General features: G+C 39.1%; 1 protein-coding gene across 8 annotated transcripts in view; it reads left to right on the forward strand.

The window, feature by feature from the left end:
- Mctp (multiple C2 domain and transmembrane region protein) overlaps nucleotides 1-21,533 on the forward strand; it is a 690,267-nt gene that overhangs the window by 269,756 nt on the left and 398,978 nt on the right. The gene's annotated exons all lie outside the window — the stretch shown is intronic.

Below are 21,533 nucleotides of genomic sequence, written 5' to 3' on the forward strand. Positions count from 1 at the left end.
ATAGACCTCTCGCCCAAGACACTCTGACCTCCTGTTAACACTAACATCTTTAAGTGGAATTCCAATTCAAGTCACTCCACGTAACACCCTGAATTCTTCCAAGGGAGTGATCAGTGAATGGGACCTATTGAACGTTTCCGAGGAAGAAATAATCCATGAACTAAAGGATCAAAATGTCACTCAGGCCAAGAGAATTATGATACGAAAAGACGGCACCTTAGTCCCAACACGTAGCATAATTTTAACCTTTAGTTCACCGAATCTACCATCCTCAGTGAAAGCAGGCTATTTAAACTGTCGTGTTCGGCCCTTTATCCCAAACCCTCTGAGATGCTACAAATGTCAGAAATTTGGCTACTCCCAGACAGCATGCCGTGGAGATGCAACATGTCCAAACTGCGGCTGCAAAACTCATACTCAATCTGAATGCATGGCCCAAACTCCACAGTGTCCTAATTGCAAGGGCAATCATCCAGCTTACTCCAAAGATTGCGATCTCTGGAAGTTGGGAAAAAAAATACAGAAATACAAGACTGAAAATAAAGTATCTTTTCAAGAAGCTAGAAGACAAGTAAAATTAAGTATTCCAAAAACCACCTACCCTTCGGCTACCCACAGTTTCAAATCAGTAGCATGTCAGACAGAAATGTCAGTCTCTCCCGACAAATCGATCGAGCCGACTGGGCTCGATCAGTACACTCAACTCAACCTACATCTGAATCACAGTTAGTGGACCAAAGTAATAATATGCTACTCACAGTTCCAACTCAAAATGTAACCCACAGTACAATGGCAGAAAAAATTGCATAAATCAAATCCTGTGGAAGTGAATCAACCAACAAGCATGGATATTGATGATATGCCCAACCAAGAAGATTTTCTTGAATTGCATGCAGATGGAGATATGGAGGATAAAAACGATTCAGGACGCCCTAATTTTCCCAGAAAAGAAAAATTTAAATCCGACTGTTACAAACAACCCAAGCATAAAAAGCCGACAGATTCATCTTCCTCTTACAAAACCAAGTAATGGAACATATTATCCAATGGAACTGTAGAGGTCTTCGCAGTAACTTAGATGATATACATGAATTAATTCATCACTATAAACCTTTTGCAATGTGCTTGCAAGAAACTAATTTGACATCTCTGGTCTCAGTTTCAATCAAAAATTACACTGTATTCAGCCAAGACAGGGCTGACTACAATAACCCTCATGGAGGAGTAGCGATACTCGTGGACTCAAACATCCCCGCCAGACGTATTCCATTACTAACATCCTTAGAAGCCGTTGCCACGCGTGTTGTTAATGGTATTACTCTAACATTGGTTTCCATTTATCTTCCGCCTAATCATTAATATACTATCCAGGAACTTGAAGATCTTGTTATGCAGTTACCATCACCGTTTTGTTTACTAGGAGACTTTAATGCACATCACCCATTATGGGGTTCCCCCACCTCAGACAGACGAGGTAAGCTTATCGAAATGCTGATCGATAGGCAGAATTTAACATTACTGAATACTGGGTCTTCTACATATGTGCATCTCCCTACGGGCTCAACATCTGCCATAGACCTTTCCATCTATTCCCCAATCCTCTTTCCAACTATAGATTGGATATCTCTGAGTGATCCTTATAGCAGCGACCATTTTCCGTTAATCTGCAAAATGCAAACATCCTATTCCTTTCCAACAGAAAGTCCAATTAAATGGAAATTTTCAAAGGCTAACTTAGTATAAACTCTATCAAGCAAGAAATAGACGAAAAATAAACTACTGGTGGAATGAAGATTGCAATAATGCAAAAAAAGAGAAAAACAAAGCATGGAATCTTTTCCACAAATATCCTACCACCTCCAATCTTATTAACTATGAACGGCTCAGAGCTAAAGCTCGCTATATCAGACGCAAAGCAAGAAAAGAAACTTGGATTAAATTCGCCACATCAGTTAATAAAAATACCGATATCAGATTAATCTGGGGAAAAATAAAATGTTTGAACAATAAATTTCTAACTCTATCCACCCCGCTACTAAACTGGAATGGACAAAAACTCTCATCCCACAGAAATATCAAATGCACTGGGAATTGTATTTTCTCTGTTGTCTTCTTGTAATGCTTATGATCAAACATTCCAAAAACGTAAAACAGTTGCAGAGAAATCCAGACTGAATTACACTGACAATTCTGCTTTATCTTGTAATCAACCATTTACCATGTTTGAGCTACAGCAATCTCTTATAAACTCAAGAAACAGTGCTGCTGGCCCCGATGGGATACATTATGTAATGCTCCTAAATCTAGAACAAAGATCACTCTCTTCGCTGCTCATATTTTATAATCGAATTTTTTCTGAACATACCTTCCCAAGCTCCTGGAGTCATTCATATGTACTACCGATTGCAAAACCCGGTAAATATCATTCTGCTCCTTAAAATTACAGACCGATATCCCTTACCAGCTGTCTCAGCAAAACTCTCGAGAAAATGATTTACCACCGTCTCACTTGGTTCCTCGAGTCTCAAAACTTGATAAATAACAACTAATTCGGTTTCCGGAAAAGCCGATCCTCATTAGATCTCATGATCAAAGCCGAGTCAAAAATCAGAAATGCTTTCATCAAAAAGAAACATCTCGTCATGGTCTGTCTTGACGTTGAGAAAGCCTTTGACACTACCTGGAGTTTTGGCATCTTAAAGGATCTACATTCTCTTGGCCTGAGAGGTAATTTATCATATTTTATCCAAAATTTACTTCAACGGAGATCCTTTCAAGTTCGTTATCGGGGAACCCTCTCTAAAATCTTTATCCAAGAAGAAGGAATTCCACAAGGGTCTGTTCTCAGCGCTACCTTGTTTGCAATGAGAATGAATCATATAATTAAACTCATTCCGAAAACTGTGGATTCATACCTTTTCGCAGATGATCTCTCAATTTCTTGTCATTCTCAAAACATGCATTACATTGAACGCCAACTTCAAATATCAATGAATTGCATCCTGACATGGATGACACAAAATGGTTATAGACAATCCAGCCAGAAATCTACTGCCATTCACTTCTGCTCCAGACGTAATATGCATCCGGAACCCGAGCTGCACTTGAATAACCATCCTCTTCCCATAACTAATTGTATTCGTCTACTAGGATTGTTCTTTGACAATAAGTTAAATTTCCAAAAGTACATTGAACATCTCCGGACTACTTGTCAAAAAAAACTGAATATACTCAGTCTTATCAGCCACAACATGGGGAGCAGATCGTTACAGCCTGCTTAATTTATATAGAACCATAATCAGATCACCACTGGACTACGGCGCACCTGTCTTCGACTCTGCCAGGGAGAGTGCTTTATTTCGCCTCAACCCTATTCAACATTCAGCTCTCAGAACAGCACTAGCTGCGTTCAGAACATCTCCAGTGCAAAGTTTTTATGTTGAAGCTCATGAACCTCCCCTAAATATCAGGAGAAAGATGCTGCTGCTGAACTAAGCAACCAAGATTCAAAGCCAGATGACCCATCCTAATTGGTCAATACTTTATAATTCACAGTTTACGACCTTCTATAGAAACAAACCAGTCAGTTCGGCCTGCTGGTATTAGGCTAAAACAACTAGCAGAAGATTGGGATATAAACTTTAATAAAATCCCGACCCTCCATGGTTTATTATCATGCCATCTTGTGACAATTATTTCCAACGATGGGGTTAACACACTCCCTATCAGATATTAACATCCAACGGCTACACATAGCGCATACTCAACGTTATCCTGACTTCATTAAAATTTATACAGATGGATCGAAGTCTGAAAGTGGAACGGGCGCAGCAGTAGTACTCCCTGATACTATTATTTCTCTATCTCTCCCAACAGAGTGCAGTAGTTACACGGCTGAATTATATGCCATAAAGCTTGCCATAGAACATTTTCCATATGTCAATTCAAGAGCTTAATATACACAGACTCGCAGAGTTCCTTATTAGCCTTGCAAAACAACTCCCCGTCTAATCACCCTCTAATAAAGCTCATTAGAACAGAGTTGATACGCCTGAGAGAGCATCAACAAAAGGTTATTTTCTGCCGGATACCTGGCCATACTGGAATACCAGGAAATGAAATTGTGGATGATGCTGCCAAACATGCATCGAGAGCAGCCCCAACGAATTCCTTAGTACCGTTCATAGATTATAAAATTAAGATCCGAAGTATATGTAAAGGTCGATGGACTCTGCAATGGCAAGCGCAAATTCATAATAAACTTTCAAATTAAACCTGTACCAAAATTATGGGCTTCTAAATCCATTGCAAACAGATAAGAAGAAGTAATTCTGGCCAGAGCCAGAATCGGCCATGCTCATTTAACTCATTTGTTCCTCCTGTCAGGGAATGACCCTCCTCAGTGTAACCATTGCCATACACCACTCACAGTCAAACACATACTTCTGGAATGTAATTTGTATAATAATGCTCGACTAGTGTCATTCATTTCTCTGGCAAGCTTAAAGGAACCTTTGTCACTTCGCCATATCATAGGCGAAAAATCAAATCTCGCAGAATTCTTCTTAAAATAAATAGGACTGTATAGCCATTTCTAACTGATTCTACATGAAACAACACAGGCAGTATGAACCACTTCTCTAAGTGCAATATGGCCTAAATAGCCATTGCACTTAAAACCCCATCAACAACAACATCTCCTGTCCCCAACCTCTCAACAAATTCCTGCTTATGCCAATGATAATGAGACCGTTTAAGTGTATGGAAATTTAACTTTTTAATACTCTTTGTACATTCTAAATTTGTATATACGTATCTGCTTTACTAGATTGTAGGAATACTCAAGATGAAAGAGGGAGAAAAAGTATGTTACAAAAGTACGAGTGTTCATTTTATCTGTATCTGTTATCATTATCTGTTATTTATATTATTTGTATTTATTATTCACATAATTTAATATTATACATTGTAAAAACAAATAATATATATAGAGGTATAATAGGAGCTGAAATTTTGAGATTGGGAATACATTTGTTAAAAATAGAAGGTCCATAAGTAATGTCTCCTTGGCCATAAGTGTGAAGACAACAGATACACTTAAGATTTTTATCACTTATTAAAGAAACACTGAAGAATGTGTAGTTGTATTCTGTGTAACCACCTTTTTTGTTTACTATACATTTTTGCCATCGTTCTTTCCAACTCAGATACGTACTGTGGTAAAAGGATGGACCCTGCTGTTGAAACCAGCTCGTCATTGTAGTTTTTAGCTCATCACTGCTCAGTGTTTTCTGCGAAGATATTTCTTTGTTCAAATAGAGAAGGGAAAAAAAAAAAAAACTCAAACGGAACAATATCCCCAGGCTATATGCAGGATGAGGCAACCTCTCCACCTAGGTTTTAAGTTATCATCCGAGTCATATGGGTAGTGTACGAATGCCCTATCATGGTGTAATGTGATTTGGCGGCCTGTTTGTTAGTGCTTTTTTTTTTTTTTTTTAAATTTTTATAGCTGTTATTAAGCTTATCAAATCCAGATTTATAAATAAGGAAAGATTTATTTGAATTCCTTATTTATTATAAGGAATTCCTCATAATGGAATTCCTATTTATTATCTGCGATTTCTCTAAAAAATCGTCGCAAGTTTGAGCTTCTCTGTCCCAGAACATTGTGGCCATAATTTTGTGATTTTGCAGTTCGAGGTTTTTCTTAGTTTGAGATAACTGGTACATCCATTCCATAGATTGCCGTTTAGAATAACGGTCATGATGGCAGATCCTGATCCCATCGCCTATTATCCTGCTTTAAGGAAGATCTCTTTGAGAGTTTTTGCACTCCTGCAACAAGCAGGTATTGGCAGATCTCCTGCCTAGCGAATTTCATTTGTATTGTCGACAGCTTGGGTAAAAAATAAATGAAAATTGTTAATACACTTCTCTTTGAATGCCCTTAGTCTTTTTGAATGGTTTAATCCCAAATCTTAGTAATTTCCTTCAGTTCACACACTTTAGTCTTCCTCTCCTTGGGTTATCATTTATATGTCATTGACACTTAAAACATGTAAGCCGTCTACAAATATGCTTATGTCAATAGTGTATTGTCGGCCTACTTTTTTCAATTTTTCACGAATCCAGAACAGCTGAGTTTCTTTCTGACTTGAAAGGGAACTCTATCTTCGACAACGTTGGCAAAAACGGACATCACTGTGACTATTCTTAACTTCAGATCTGTAATAAACTTTTATTTTAGTATGTTTGTCTTAATATCTGTACTAGCAATACATAATTTCATGATGCTAACTCAATTACAAAAAAAAATTTGTCACCCAAGAGGCATTACTTATGGAGGACCCTTCTATTTAACAGCCCTTAGTTAACACCGATAATGTTTGAATATTAACTTTGATATTTCGAATTGTACAGGGGAAGGGTCAAAAAAATTTGTATTCACCCAGAAGTAGTTGTGATAGAAGGTTGAAATAAACACCATGATTACACACTTTCAACACAATCACCAGAAAAAACATTTTTGCTCCCTCTCAAAGCACTTCCGCTGGCCAGTTTTGTAGGTCCTCTGACTGTCTTTCAAATCACTATTCTGCAGAGTAGAAATCGCCTCATTATCAGCAGCAAAGCGTTTCGAAGAATAAAGAGGAAGAAATCCGAGGGTGCAAGGTAGAGGAATAAGGAGGATGCGGCAATATTTCATCTGCACATTGTGCCTTTCCTTCTTCTGGTAAAGGGCAAGAAGGCTGGGAAACCATCTAGCAGACACTTTACTCATGTGCAACCGTTGATAGATGTTCTCCACAGACCTTGCACTAGTTTGAAGCTCTGCAGCTAATTATTTGACGCGAATGTGGCGATCTTCCAGGATCTCAACTATGTAAATCCTTGGCAGTAAAGATTTATTTGTTTAATAAGATAAAATTAAAAATAATTGTCGGATCGAAACCAATTTTTTGTGGTTTCTATGGATATTAAGGAATCACTTTTTAATCTTTCGATTACAACTACTTCTGGGTGAATATACAGGGTGTTTCAGTTAAACGTTTCAGAACTTCTAAGAGGGGTAGGGTACATCCTGACAACTCGAAATCATATAGCAATGTGGGGTCGGAAATGCTTTCCTGAAGCGGTGTTGTACACAGAAGCACCACAAAGAAAAGAGACCGTAAGTGAGAAATCGTTTTAATAATACATGAAAAGAAGCAAAAGGTACATGGATTAAAGTAAGTGTTCGAAGTTTCTTCCACGGGCTACAATGCACGCCTCACATCTCCGACGCATGGACATCCGAACATTCTGGAATACTCCAGGCGAATTTCGAATTTCTTCGGCAGCTACTGCGATTCTTGCAACCAGCTCCTCAGCATTGTCAACAGGGGTGTCAAACTAGCGATTTCATATGACCCCAGAAATAAAAATCAAGACATGATAGGTCGGGTGACCGAGCAGGCCAACGCACGGGACCACCACGTCCGATCTACTGTTGACCAAATGTGACATCCAGGTAGTTACGAACATCTCCGCTATAATGGGCAGGGGCTCCATCGTGTTGGAACCACATTGTCTGTTGCGTCGATGCAGAAATCTGTTCATCTCTCAAAAGTTGTGGCAATACTTGCTGCAGAAAGATCAAGTAGATAGGTCCGGTTAGACGACACGGTAACAGGTAAGGTCCGATGAGGTGATCTCCCATAATACCGGCCCATAAATTGACCGAAAATCGAATCTGTGCTGCACGACGTCGTATTGCATGCGGGTTCTCGACCGCCCAGATATGGTCGTTATGCGTGTTGAAAATTCCTTCCCTTGTGAAGGATGCCTCATCGGAAAACAACACTTCAGCAGGAAAAAGGGGATTTGTAGCACATTTTCCAAGGTACCACTGTGCGAAAGCAATACGAGGTTGAAGAAACTTCAAACACTTACTTTAATCCATGTACCTTTTGCTTCTTTTCATGTATTATTTAAACGATTTCTCACTTACGGTCTCTTTTCTTTTTATGGTGCTTCTGTGTACAACACCGCTTCAGGAAAGCATTTCCGACCCCACATTGCTATATGATTTCGAGTTGTGAGGATGTACCCTACCCCTCTTAGAAGTTCTGAAACGTTTAACTGAAACACCCTGTATATTTATTTTTTTTTTTAAATTTAATATTCCCCTCGTAAGTTTTCAACGTGCAGATGGCGCTTGACGTTAAATTCCAAGCGACATTCGCACTGTCCTTGAACTTTGGTTCTCATTTTCTATAAGGGGAAATTATAGAGAAATAGTTGACAAGTGACGACTTTTACAAGGTCAGCGGGTTTTGTTTGCTGTAAAGGTTTGTTGGTAGTAACGGTGGCCATTGTTTGCAAATAAATGATCTTATTAGTTAAAGCAGCCACTAAGAAAATGTATTCTCATTATTCTGCATCTTGTATTTAGATCGTTCCACGCATGCAAAATAAGAACATTAGTGTTTTTTTTTTTTAATGTGGTTCTGCACACAGTGCCCAGTTTTTTGTTTATTTTTTATTTATTTATTTTTATTTGAACAGTATGTCCTAACGTGTGCACTTTAAATTCCTTGAACTCTTTATGTTTAGAAACATGAATTCCTTAAACAAGCGTTTCCCAAACTTTCAGAACCCACGCCTCCCTTGACCTGTAAAATTTTCCCAGCTCCTCCCTTGAAGTAAACCATCCATAATTATGCAATTTCTAGTTCTTCGGCAAAACTAGTTTCTCCTATTGTGCGTGGTTTTTTACATTTCGCGATTCTCTAAGAAACTTGGTACGACGCTAGCAATGTATTTGATGGAACAGAAACTATTTTTTTGAAGGTTTGCTTTTGTTTATTAAACTCATGTATATATTTTTTTATTTATATATGTTATGTTACGAAAATTACATTTCTGTTAAACTTTTCGCGCCTCCTTTTGCACTAGTTCGCTCCTCTCCAGGGAGGCGCGCCTCCCAGTTTGGAAATCGCTGCCTTAAACTCTTCACTTGTTGACAATCTTCTCGGCAGAACTGCAAAATAGATTTTTTTTCCTTTAACTCCTGCACATTAATGTTCCAAATTAATTACTTATCTGCTTTTAAACTTTAATGTCTGCATTTCTTTAAAATGTTGTTCAGCATTGACTTATTACGTGATTTTCTTGTGTCCTTTCCGGCATGTTTTCCTCCTTTTCATTCAGTCATCCAATTCCTTTTTGCCTCATTTCTGTTTTACGCTTCTCTTTGCACCTTCCTGCGCGAAACAGAACCGCGTATACCGATTTGCTGCAGACAAAGATTAAAAAATATCTCTAGGGAGAAACCAGTTCTGTAAAGCTGGCGACATTCCCAGGCACTGCATTCTATTAGAAGATTTGTTCGGAATGCTTTCTATTTCCTTAGATTCCAGTGTACGTACACGTTTTATCGCTGGTTTTCTGAGGGTATGTTATACCGTCTTTGATCCACTGGGGTTGCCTCAACCAATAATTATCAGTCGGTTGTAGATAGTGTTTCTGTTCTCGGACACTGATACAGACAGGATGCTACAGATGTTTATTGCTCAAATTACCCAGGTCAACAGGTATTCTTCTTGGGGGAGGGGGGGTACTAGAAGATCTTTAGACACAGATTCCAAATCTGTTTATTTTCCTCTAGACCATCTAGTTTTTTTTTTTTTTTGATCAGACTGATTATATCATTCATTTATCTCTTCGCCCAACCTACGTGAATATAATTATTTCATAATTTAATTATAAATTTTTAAAGTTAAGATATGGTGAATTACTGAAACAAATTCACTGTCATGCTTCGATAGTGTTGAAAAATGACTCCAACAAATTCTGTTCGCCGCTCTTTTCTAAATCACTATGGTTATTCGGATAATTTACCATTTATACCTTAGCTGTCTTCTAGGTGACTAGAATAAGTCTTGGGCATCACATATTTGTACCAATTGTGCTCATGACTGAACAAACGGAAAAAGTCGATGCCGTTTGCCATACCCTTTATATGGAGGGAGCCAAGAGGGCCACGATGGTGATCATTACTTTTGTAATGTGAATGCAACGGAAGAGTAAGCACAAGATTGTTTATTTATTCGAAGCTGGTTTTAGCAATTGAGACATCCCTCATGATGACAGTATATCAATTCCAGTACACTTCACATGGCCTAGATACTTTAGAAGGTGAAATAGAATGAGATAAAGGTGCGATTGGCGAAGACCTGAGAAATTCAGCTAATCCTTAGTCAAACAATTACATAAATGGGTATATTTAATTACATATACAATTACATCCTGTGTATAACCTCCATGCACAAGTACATGGTGGGTGACCACTCAGGTGTGAACCAATGTAAGCAGGGGTCGAGGTGTGGCGCCCACACCACATGGAGGAACGCCGCCCCTCTATGTTACCAGGCAATACTAGGTGGTAGATGACTCTCATCAACCGGTGCAATACCACCACTTTGCTATTGGAGGCTTGAAGTGGTGGAACCCATGTTTAGTTTCTAGATTTAAGTTCCGGTCAACCATTCCCTATCTCTACCATCATGCAGTATGATTGATGACTTTTGAGGTTATGATGAACATCGTGGAGAGATCCAATATTCCTTACATTTCGAAGGTGCAGCTCTAAAACGGTGTTCGAAGGCCGGCCGCTAGTTAGTATACCGGACTGAACCTATTGGTAACTCTCTAGGAGGCTTCCGGATCAGCTAGTGTATAATCTTGTTATCTCTACTCTGCCAGATAGTGACTAGAGGGAGTCCGAGTAGTGTGTATGCGGGGAGCATTGTCAAGGCCACGTTATGTCAAGGATCTGGGTATATTCTTACCCTATGTACACCATATCCAAAAATTTCATTACTTCATACAGCATGTCCCACCCACTTTTTCTTACTATTGAATACACCATGAATTGTCAAACTAATAGAGCAAGCTTATCTACGAAAAGATCTATACCTCCCAAGCACTTCCTAATTCATTTCACAAATATACGTGTGGAAATGAACCTCAACGATGTTTATTTCCACTTGCAGTCTGCCAAACCCCATGTACTTTTTCTGACAGAATCTCAATTATCGGTTGATTCAACTACTGCTCATCTCATATGCCCAAATTATTCGCTGTATGATTCCTTTCACCTCAAAGGTGGTACTTGTGCATATGTCTGTTCTGATATTCCCTATCAGAGACTTGGCAATTTGGAATCTCCTCTCTTTGATCTTCTCTGGCTTAAAATCTCTCTACCTCATTGCATCAAATTCATCTGTTGTTTCTACCGTTCTCCCAATTCCACTAATCACTTAGAGCTCTTTGACTTCCTCTCTTTGCAACTTGACTTTCTCCAGTCCAACTTTTCTAACAGTGAGGTAATTTTCCTTGGTGATTTTAATGTTCACAACTCCAGCTGGCTTCCGTTTTCTAGTCACACTGACCCAGCTGGTCGAGATGCTGAGGCTTTTGCAATTACTAATGACCTTGCACAGATTGTTCATTTACCTACAAGAATACCGGATAATCCTAATCATACAGCCAATACGCTTGATCTTTTTCTCACAAACAACCCTTCTAAGTACACGGTAGAAGTAAGAGATCCTTTAGGCACTTCAGATCACAACTTGGTGATTGTTTCTTCTCCAATGGAACCTTTATCTCATGGCTATTCCCGACCTCGTGTTTGCAAAATGGGATGACCTGCAAGACTTCTTTGCTTCTTTTCCTTGGTCAGATTACTGTTTCAAAACTTCTGATGTCAACGTTTGCTCAGATCGTGTCAGTGAAATTATTTTTGCAGGAATGGAATCCTTTATCCCACATTCCACTTTAAAATCTCGTCCTTTATCTAAACCTTGGTTTTCCAATAAATGTGCTAAGGCTGTTCAAGAGAAGAAGGTTGCATATCGTAATTGGCTTGTTTCTAATTCTCCAGTTTCATTTTCTGTCTACACCAAAGCTCGCAACAATTGTAAAGCAGTTATTAATCACTTCAAACTAGAGTTTGAACAGGCTAAGAGTAGAAAACTTGCTTCTTGCCCTAATGGTAGCCGAGCATTCTGGTCTCTTGCCAAAGCTATTGGCCGCAACTTTTGCCCATCTCTGCTCCCACCTCTGTCCAAACCAGATGGTTCTGTTGCCACTTCAGCCAAGGATAAAGCTGACCTGCTAGCATCCCGTTTTTCTTCCAGCTCATGTATTAATGATCTTGGTAAAACACCTCCCACCATTCCCAACACGATCCATTCAATGCCTCCTGTGGTCTTCCGTCAAAAGGATGTCAGAAGAATTTTGACGAATCTTGATGCTAAGAAAGCTCCAGGTCCCGATGGTATTTCTCCACTTGTTCTCAAAACCTGTGCTCCTGAACTTACTCCTATTCTTTGCCGCCTTTTTTCACTTTCTTATTCCAAAGGTGTTTTTCCTTCTGCTTGGAAATTTGCTCATATCCAGCCAGTTCCTAAAAAGGGTGAGAAATCCCTCCCATCCAATTATCGTCTAATTACTTCTACTCTTTCTAAAGTAATTGAGAAATCAATTAACCGCCAACTCTTAAACTACCTAGAAACCTTTTGTCTGATCAACCCAGTATGGATTCCGTCAGAGTCGATCCACTGGTGATATTCGTGCTTATGTTACCCATTTATGGACTAATTCAATGGAAAGGTTCGGTGAAACACAAGTAGTTGCTCTTGTCATCTCAAAGGCTTTCGATCGTGTTTGGCATAAAGGTTTTCTAAATAAGCTTCCATCTTATGGTTTGCCAACTGTTTTTGGTAATTGGTTATCCCGTTTTCTCTGTGATCATTCACTGCGGGTGGTGGTAGATGGATCTCTGTCTTCTAACTTCTCCACTAATGCCGATGTCCCCCAAGGTTCAGTTATTTCCCCCACTCTTTTCCTCTTGTATATTAATGACCTTCTTCCATTGACTGGAAATCCTATCCATAGTTTTGCTGATGATAGCACATTGTATTCCACTTTCCATTTTGAGAAACCTTATTCTGCTCAATCAGCTTCAATTTCTCGAAAATCTGCTACCAATTCCTTAAATGCCGATCTTCAGGTAATTCTCCAGTGGGGCAAAGACAACTTAGTTGATTTCAACCCTTCTAAAACTCAGTCTTGTCTTATATCTCGCAAAAAGGATTCTTCTGCTCCTATGCTTATCTTCAGTGACATTCCGATTTCTAGGGAAAATGATATCTCTTTTGGTTCTCTTATCTCTTCTAATCTCTCTTGGCACAAGCACATTACAAATATTGCGTCCTCCGCATCTAAAAAAACTTGGTTTTCTCTTTCGCTCTCGGCGTTATTTTTCTTCCAAACGGCTGCTCACTCTGTATAAATCGCAAATCCGCCCTACCATGGAATATTGTTCCCACATCTGGTGTGGTGCCCCCAAAACCTCTCTCAGGCTTCTTGATTCCATTCAGAAGAGGGCAGTTAGGTTAATTAATGATTAATCTCTGAGTCTCTCCACTCGCTCTCTCATAGACGTACTGTTTCTGCTGCATGCCTCTTCTACAGATACCTCCATGGGCACCATTCTGATGAATTGGCTTCTATAATTCCCGCTCTCTTTCAAAACGGTCCGAACACTTGCCGCCACCAGCCAACATCCATTTACTGACCAACTTCAAACCCACAGAACCAACTTTTCATCTTCCTCGTTTATTCATTCAACTGCCGTTTTCTGGAACAACCTTCCTTCATATGTATTTCCTGAAAATTACAGTCTACAGCAGTTCAAGTCCAATGTCAAAAAATATCTTTTGTTTTCTCGACCTCCAACCCAAGCATGGTACTAAGTACTATAGGTTCTAATTCCTCCCGTGTTTGGGGTATACATAAAAAAAAAAAAAATTAGCCCTGTTTACATTGCTATACATCTTTACATTGCTATACATCACTAGAAATAAACATAATTAGCAATAAAATAAAAATATAATGATTATGCAACTAATTATTGATAATCGGATACATTGAATGGCACTTTTTCGAGGGCTAACACCATTCATTATCATAATCATTATATTTTTATTTTATTGCTAATTATATGTTTATTTCTAGGGTATAGCAATGTAAACCAACACCGGCTGTCTGTTTTTATAGGTTGTTTTGGCCGTATGGCCCTCAGTACTTTTATGCCAATGTTTTTATACACTTTGAATATCTGTATAGTACCAATTAGATTACAGACTTGTGTAATGTTCAGTTTACAATTGATGGCATTAATCTGATCTGACATACCCTTCATCTATTCCAATATTTCATAATATATGTGTACACACACACACACTGTGCTGCCACTTTATTAGGTACACCTACCTTGTAGCGTGTTGAGCCTCCTTTAGCCTTCAAAATAGCCTGAATTCGTCTAGACATGGATTGAACAAGATGCTGAAAACGTTGTTCCTTGAGATTCGATGGAGATGTAGGCCTGCAGCGAACAGTCCTTTCCAGCACATCCCTAAGATGTTCAGTAGGATTGATATTACTATTATCATGCCAGATTACTACTATGTTTTACTACTACCATGCATTTGAAAGCTTAACTGCAATAAAATTAATGATTCCGAAAATGCGTGAATAATAGCCAAGTTAGCGCAACTTCATGGCGATATCAGTACAAATTAATAATTAGCATTTTTTTAAAATAGCTTTTGATTAAATAGCGTTATACCATCTGCTGTACCAATTACAATGTCATCGCTATCTGATCATGGTATTTATTTTATTCAATTTAAAATTACAAACTTGACCTTGAACTGCATGCAAGCCAGAAGGGCAGTTGTTATACCGATATCTCCACCTGCTATCTGCTATGAGGCGCAGAACGGCACGTCGTAGGCGCATCGACGAACTGTTTCACAAGAAAATGCGAAACCGTATACAACAACTTTATTCACGCATGTGAAATATTCTGACTTCTGTGAATATTCTGAAATCTGTGCCTTGTACATATGAACGCGTACATACCTTGGTGTACTGTCTGCCTCTCAATTATGTATATACTCATATCTATTGAATGGTTAATGCTACGTTTTTAAGTTAATTTCATGTTGTGTTATTTATTTATTTATTTTTTTGTTATACTGTACATACTTTTATATTACCCTATATCATTGTCATTCGACACCGGATTCGACACTCCTTGGACATGACACCGACGAGGACATTCTGCGGCTTTGCTGCCAACGCGCCATTGGCGATCTGAACTGGGTACTCTAACCTGGTTCCCTTTAAAACCCCATTCCCAGGCAGGGGAGGAAGGAGACGGATCTCTGTCTCCCCTCCTCCCTGCCTACCCCCCATACTTCGCCTGGTGGGCTCGTCTCCACTGACTTCTAGGGATGCCTACTCTATCGTCCGTATTCTTCTATCTGTTTCCCTCCCCCAGTCTTCAGTCTCCCTCCCTCTCTCACTAAATCGACCGAGTACACCCTTAACAATGCCGCCAAATTCTAATCAACGTCTAAATTCTACCGGTTTCCTGTAAATCTCTAAGACAACTAACACTATTAGCTTTTATCTAGCGTATAGCCTCACATGTCTAAATTTAATAACATCAAAATTTTGCCCGACCTATTTGGCCTTTAACACATCTCTTTAGCGTTAAACCCCAACCAGCGATTTCCTAACAGCAATCCCATTAAGCATTAATGTCAAACGCAATATATTTTTTTTTTTTAAATTGGTCCTAGCCACTGAAATCCCAGGAAACTAGGTGGCAGGACCTGCCAGAGAAATTTGTTGTGATACTGGATACACCCGGCTAGCCTCCACGTGGCAGGGTATGGGCAACGTACGGCCCCACTAGGGGCCTGGCTGCCAATAAGCCTGAAAAACAATGGGCACAACAAATCACACTGCACAGACACGGCCCACACACTTTCAAGTCTCTGGCTTGACAGTGTACTGTCCTCGATACAGTGAAACACACGCGGAGATGGGAGAAATCCCAGGTGCCGTCTGACACGAACATACCTTATATTATTGTCAAGTTCCTGACTGTGGCGGGCACATTATTGTATCTTTACAGTACAATAAAGATTTTATCTCTCTCTATTAATATGCGACTTTTATAGAATAGAACTTATTATTGTTCATTAGCAGTTTCTTCTTTCCTATACGTTATTATCCAGATTTATTCGGGGTGGCCTATTGTCATCCTGCTATTTTATAAAAGTTTTCTCCTTTCTGTACTGCTCACTAGCGCATAATTTTAGCATAGGTTTTTGGGATGTTGAATACATGTAATGTTTGCTGGAAATAAGCTGTTGTGCATTCCGGTTTCTTATGCTGCATTTCTCTTAGAATATATAGTTAAGTTACATTTTTTGATATATCTGCGGAGATGACTTACATGACCGTGTCCAAATTCTTTCGAAGAAGTTTTTCGATATAGTTTGTGCAACACGATTTGAGCCCTCTGTGGGAGAAACCGTTTTCTGCACATCCTACTGCCGTACCTAACCGAAAGAATTCAATGCCTTTTTCAATCAGGCGTAATCAATGTAATTTAGGGGTACATGGTTCGACAGAATTATTTCTGTATTTCGTTATGCGAGACCAGCCCCGAGTGCCAAGCGATATTAGTGACCGTAGCTCATTTTCACGGTCATTATCTGATACGCTTTATTGTAAATGCGCTTCTCCTGAATTTCGCAAGTTTGTTACTTTTGAGTATTAGAATTAAATAGATCTATTGAAATAGTATAACCTAGAAAGGACAGTACCTTTCTTTAACCCCCGTTTTTTATTTTTAGTTCATACTAACCTTCTCTTCGTTTGGTGGCACAGCTCTTGCCTCCACGTGTGGGGCTGTAACCTGGGAGAAAAAGATAATCTCCCATGGCCAAAAAGAGCACGTCATGAGTAAATCAAACTGACTTATCTGGGTTGCTAGACGCACCTCAGATATCTAAAAAGAAATAGTTCCATTGCAGGAACTTCCAAACGCCTGGAGACAGAGACACATCCAGTTCCAACTTTCTTGATTATTCACTCAATTGATGAAAATGCAGTTGGCAAACTCTCACCATTCTGATTCCAAAAGGAATTAGAAAGTATAGCTGGATCTCCCAAGTCCCTAAAAAGATTGAGGTCAGGAGATATTCTTATCGAGACCTCTAATGCCAAACATTCTGAGCGACTTCGCAAGTTTGCCCGTAACTGTGACACCCCACAAATCACTGAACACTTCTAAAAGAGTGATCTCTGACTGGGATTTATTAGATGTATCTGAAGAGGAAATTCTAGAACTTAAAGATCAAAGAGTAATTCAAGTCAAGAGAATCTTCACCAGAAAATATGGCAATCTGACCCCTACACGAAATGTCATCTTGACATTTAACAGACTGCATCGTCCAACATCCATTAAGACCGGATATCTGGTATGCAATGTCAGACCATATATTCGAAACCAGTTACGGTGTTACCGATGTCAGAAGTACGATCATTCCCAGACAGTTTGCTGGGGAACTCCTACTTGTGCAAAGTGCGGTTCAGTAGAACACGACTGCGAAGCCTGTACTATTCCTCAACCAATATGCCCAAACTGTAAAAAAAAAAAAAAAAAAAAAAAAAAAAGACCATCCTGCCTAGGCTAGAACATGTTAATGCTGGAAAAACGTATTCAGAATTATAAAACAAACCATAATGTTTTCTATCAAGAAGCAAAGCGGATCATATCACCACCAACTCTTACAAACAGACCTACGTACGCCCAAATCCCCAAAAGATAGCAGTCAACAGCAATGCAAACTGAATTATCATATCCTCAAGAGTCTTTTTCAAATTACGTCAAAACTCTGTACAGTACAACCAAAACTCAAGCAGTCAATACACCAATATCTATACTACGCGAAAAACTGCACCTCCCGGACCAAGAATGCAAATAAAAACAAATCAAAACTTCTAGACATCAAAGGAAATGGATATTAATGAAAAATCTGCAGATGTCCTAGAAATTTTTGTCGAAGGAGACATGGACACAAGAAAGCCTTACCTTCTTAAAAAAAAGATAAAAACAAGAGTGAGAAACAGAAATTCAACAACAGGAAAACGTTCTGAAAGCCTAACAAGAAACAAATAATGAACACAATAATTCAGTGGAATTATCGTGGTTTCCGTGCTAATATTGATGTATGATCTTGCCTCTAAATATTCACCAATGTGTCTCTGCCTTCAAGAGCCTTATTTAAAACCTCAAGATACACGAAAACTGTCTGAATATATAATATCTGTAGAAAAGACAGAACCCACCAAATTACTGCACGCAGTGATGTAGCTGTTTTAGTAAACCCACACGTTCCTACCAAGCGTGCCTTGCTGAATTCTCCCCTCGAGGCAGCAGCATCAACAGTGCGTGTAGTTGCTGATATCCATATGACAGTTTGCGCCATCTTTTACATTCCATCTACTTTTATAGCGTTCAACTAAATGATCTTGATAATCCCATAGCTCAACTCCCCCTACCTTTTCTCATTCTGGGAGATTTAAATGGTCATTACACATTATGGGGCAACAACAATATTGATCAAAGAGGAAAAGTAATTGAAAAGTGTTTAGACGACGTTCTCTCAGCAACTATCTATTCAATAGCCCTGTATCCTACCCTAAAGTGGACAATAAACAATGATCACTTCACAGTGATAATTTTCCCATACTAATTGAATTACTAAACAAGCCCCCTTATCATCCTACTAAATTCTGCAGTGGCTCACTGATAAAGCAGATTGGCAGACGTATTGGCAGAAACTAGCTGAGTTTGACCCGGAAATAACCCAAGAATCCGAACATGAAATGGTCGACTGTCACAAAAACAATATTACATGCAGCAGGAAAAAACCATATCAAAATCCTCTTAAATTTCCGATAAACACAAAAATTTGGAGTGATGAATGCCGTGCAGCTAAAAAAGAGCAAAATAAAGCGTGGAATACCTTGTCGCAGTCCAACTACAGCTAATCTTATCCAGTATAACGTGCCAGAGCAAGGTATGTTAGACGCTGTAATAAAAAGGCAGCTTGGATCCGCTTTACTTAACCATCAATCAAGAAACTCCTACACATAACTTGGAAAATAATCAAAAAATAAGTGACAAATACCAGACGACGACTCTGCCTATCATGGAATGGCGGGAACAGAACATTTCTGATCCTGTTCAAATTGCCAATATCTTAGAGGAAACTTTTCCCAAAACATCAGCAATAGAAAGTTACACACCAACCTTCAGAAAATTAAAAACAAAAAGTAAACTTTTCGTTAAAAGGGAATGAACAACATACCTACCATTACTATCCACGAACTGCGCAGAGCTCTGTCAACATCTAGACGCATTGCGGTAGGACCTGATAATATTAAATGATACAGGAACTAAGGGCTGAATAATTGCGGTCACTCCCTGATCTGTTTAATAGACTTTACCTAGAAGATACATTCCCTAAACAATGGCATCATGCTAGTCCTTACATTCCTTAAACCAAGAGGAGACCCAACAAACTCCACTTGCCTTGCTGCTGCCTCTGCAAAATTCTTGAAAAGATAATAAACCGTCGGCTGATATGGTTCCTAGAAAACTTTAATCTCCCACATTCTGCACAATTTGGTATTCGCCAAAACAGATCAACCCTAGATATACTAGTAAAACTAGAGAACTCCATTCGGAATGCATTCCTCAGATCAGAACATCATGTAATGGCTTGCTTCGGTATCAGTAAAGCTTATGATTCCACGTGAAAGTATGACATTATCCGCGAATTATATCACCATGGACTTCGAGGTCATCTACCGATTTTCGTGCAGAACTTCCTGTACAAACGCACATTTCAGGTTAGATTTAAAACTTCCTTATCCTAAGTATTCTTACAAGGAGTTCCCCAAGGCTCTGCACTCAGCGCTGAACTTTTTATAATTAAAATAAACACCATTGCTGAAAAAATTCCAAAGACTATTGATACAGCACTATTTGTAGATGACTTTAGCATTTCTTGTTATGCGAAAAACATTAATACTGTTGAGACAGTTACAAGGGGCAATAACTAATATTAGTTCATGGACACAAACTAACGGCTTTTATCTTTGTACCCAAAAGCCGTTGTGCATCCATTTTTTCCGCCAACGTAAACACCAGCCACATCCAGAACTACTACTAAATGGCCCACCATACGGTTCTTAGGAATCACATGTGGCTATAAACTTACCATTTTAGAGCATATTCAAAAACTAAGAACATCCTATCAGCAAAAGCTAAATATCATCCGGGTTCTCTCAGCAACTAAATTGGGAGCTGATTGCCTTACCTTTTTACGATTATGCAGAGCCTTAATAAGATCGAAGCTTGATTATGGAGCACCATTGTATAGCTCAGCAAGACCTAGTGCACTTCATTGGCTTGATCCTGTGCATCATAGTGCAATACGCATTGTCTTAGGAGCATATCGCACGTCTCCAATACATAGTTTATATGCTGAAGCACATGAACCACCTCTCAATCAGAAGACGCTACACATATAAAATTAGATCTATGCCAGAATACCCAAATTGGCAGATACTTTTTACATCACAACACATCAAGTTATTCCAAAACCGCCCTACTGTTAACCGTCCTTCGGGTATGAGAATAAAACACCTCTTAGAAGAACTAAATTTAACCTTAGACAATGTGGCGCATACACTCCCATTCTTTCTTGCTCCTTGGAACATCACTCCATCTACATGCGACTTCCACCTTCATGAATGGAATAAATCTACTTTACATTAGAAAATTTCTTGCAACTATACCATGCAGTAGTGGACCAGTTTCTCAACTTCGTCGTAGTACATACTGATGGATCAAAGAATGATGCCCACGTTGGAATCGCTGCAGTTTTTCCACACATCATATTAGCATATCAGTTGCCATGTGAGTTCAATATATTCTCCGCCGAACTAATAGCATTTCAGGTCGCACTGAATTTGAGTCCTCTGATATTAAAAACATAATTTTCTCAGACTCTTTAAGTGCGCTTCAATCACTAAAAAACACCATGAACATCACCCACCCAGTCGTGAAAAAATTAACACCTTTTTGCATATCTTATCAGAACTTGGGAGAAACATACTTCTGTTGGGTCCCAGGACACATGGCAATTCCTGGAAATGAACTAGCTGCCAAATCGGCTAACCTACCACCCGACAACAAGTGGAAAGTACCTCATGAAGACTATAGACCAATAATCCAGGAAAAATGCATGTGCCAGTGGCAGTCATCATGGGAAAATCAATCTAATAAATAATAAGCTTCAAAGTATCAAGCCAAACCTTGAGCGATGGCCTTCCAGCTTCAGTTCAATCCGGCAACAGGAGGTAATATTGGCTCTTCTGCGAATAGATCACACAAATATCACTCATGGTTATCTTTTAAGAGGGAAGATACCCCATCAATGTCATCACTGTAACTGTGCTTTCAGTGAAATATATCCTTGTTGAATGCACAAAATATACAAGATAACGCCAGAATATTTGTACTTCAGCTACAACGGGATCCG

The sequence above is a fragment of the Mastigoproctus giganteus genome, chromosome 1, assembly GCF_048544385.1.
Source record: "Mastigoproctus giganteus isolate SK-2022 chromosome 1, ASM4854438v1, whole genome shotgun sequence".
Classification (NCBI taxonomy): Eukaryota; Metazoa; Arthropoda; class Arachnida; order Uropygi; family Thelyphonidae; genus Mastigoproctus; species Mastigoproctus giganteus.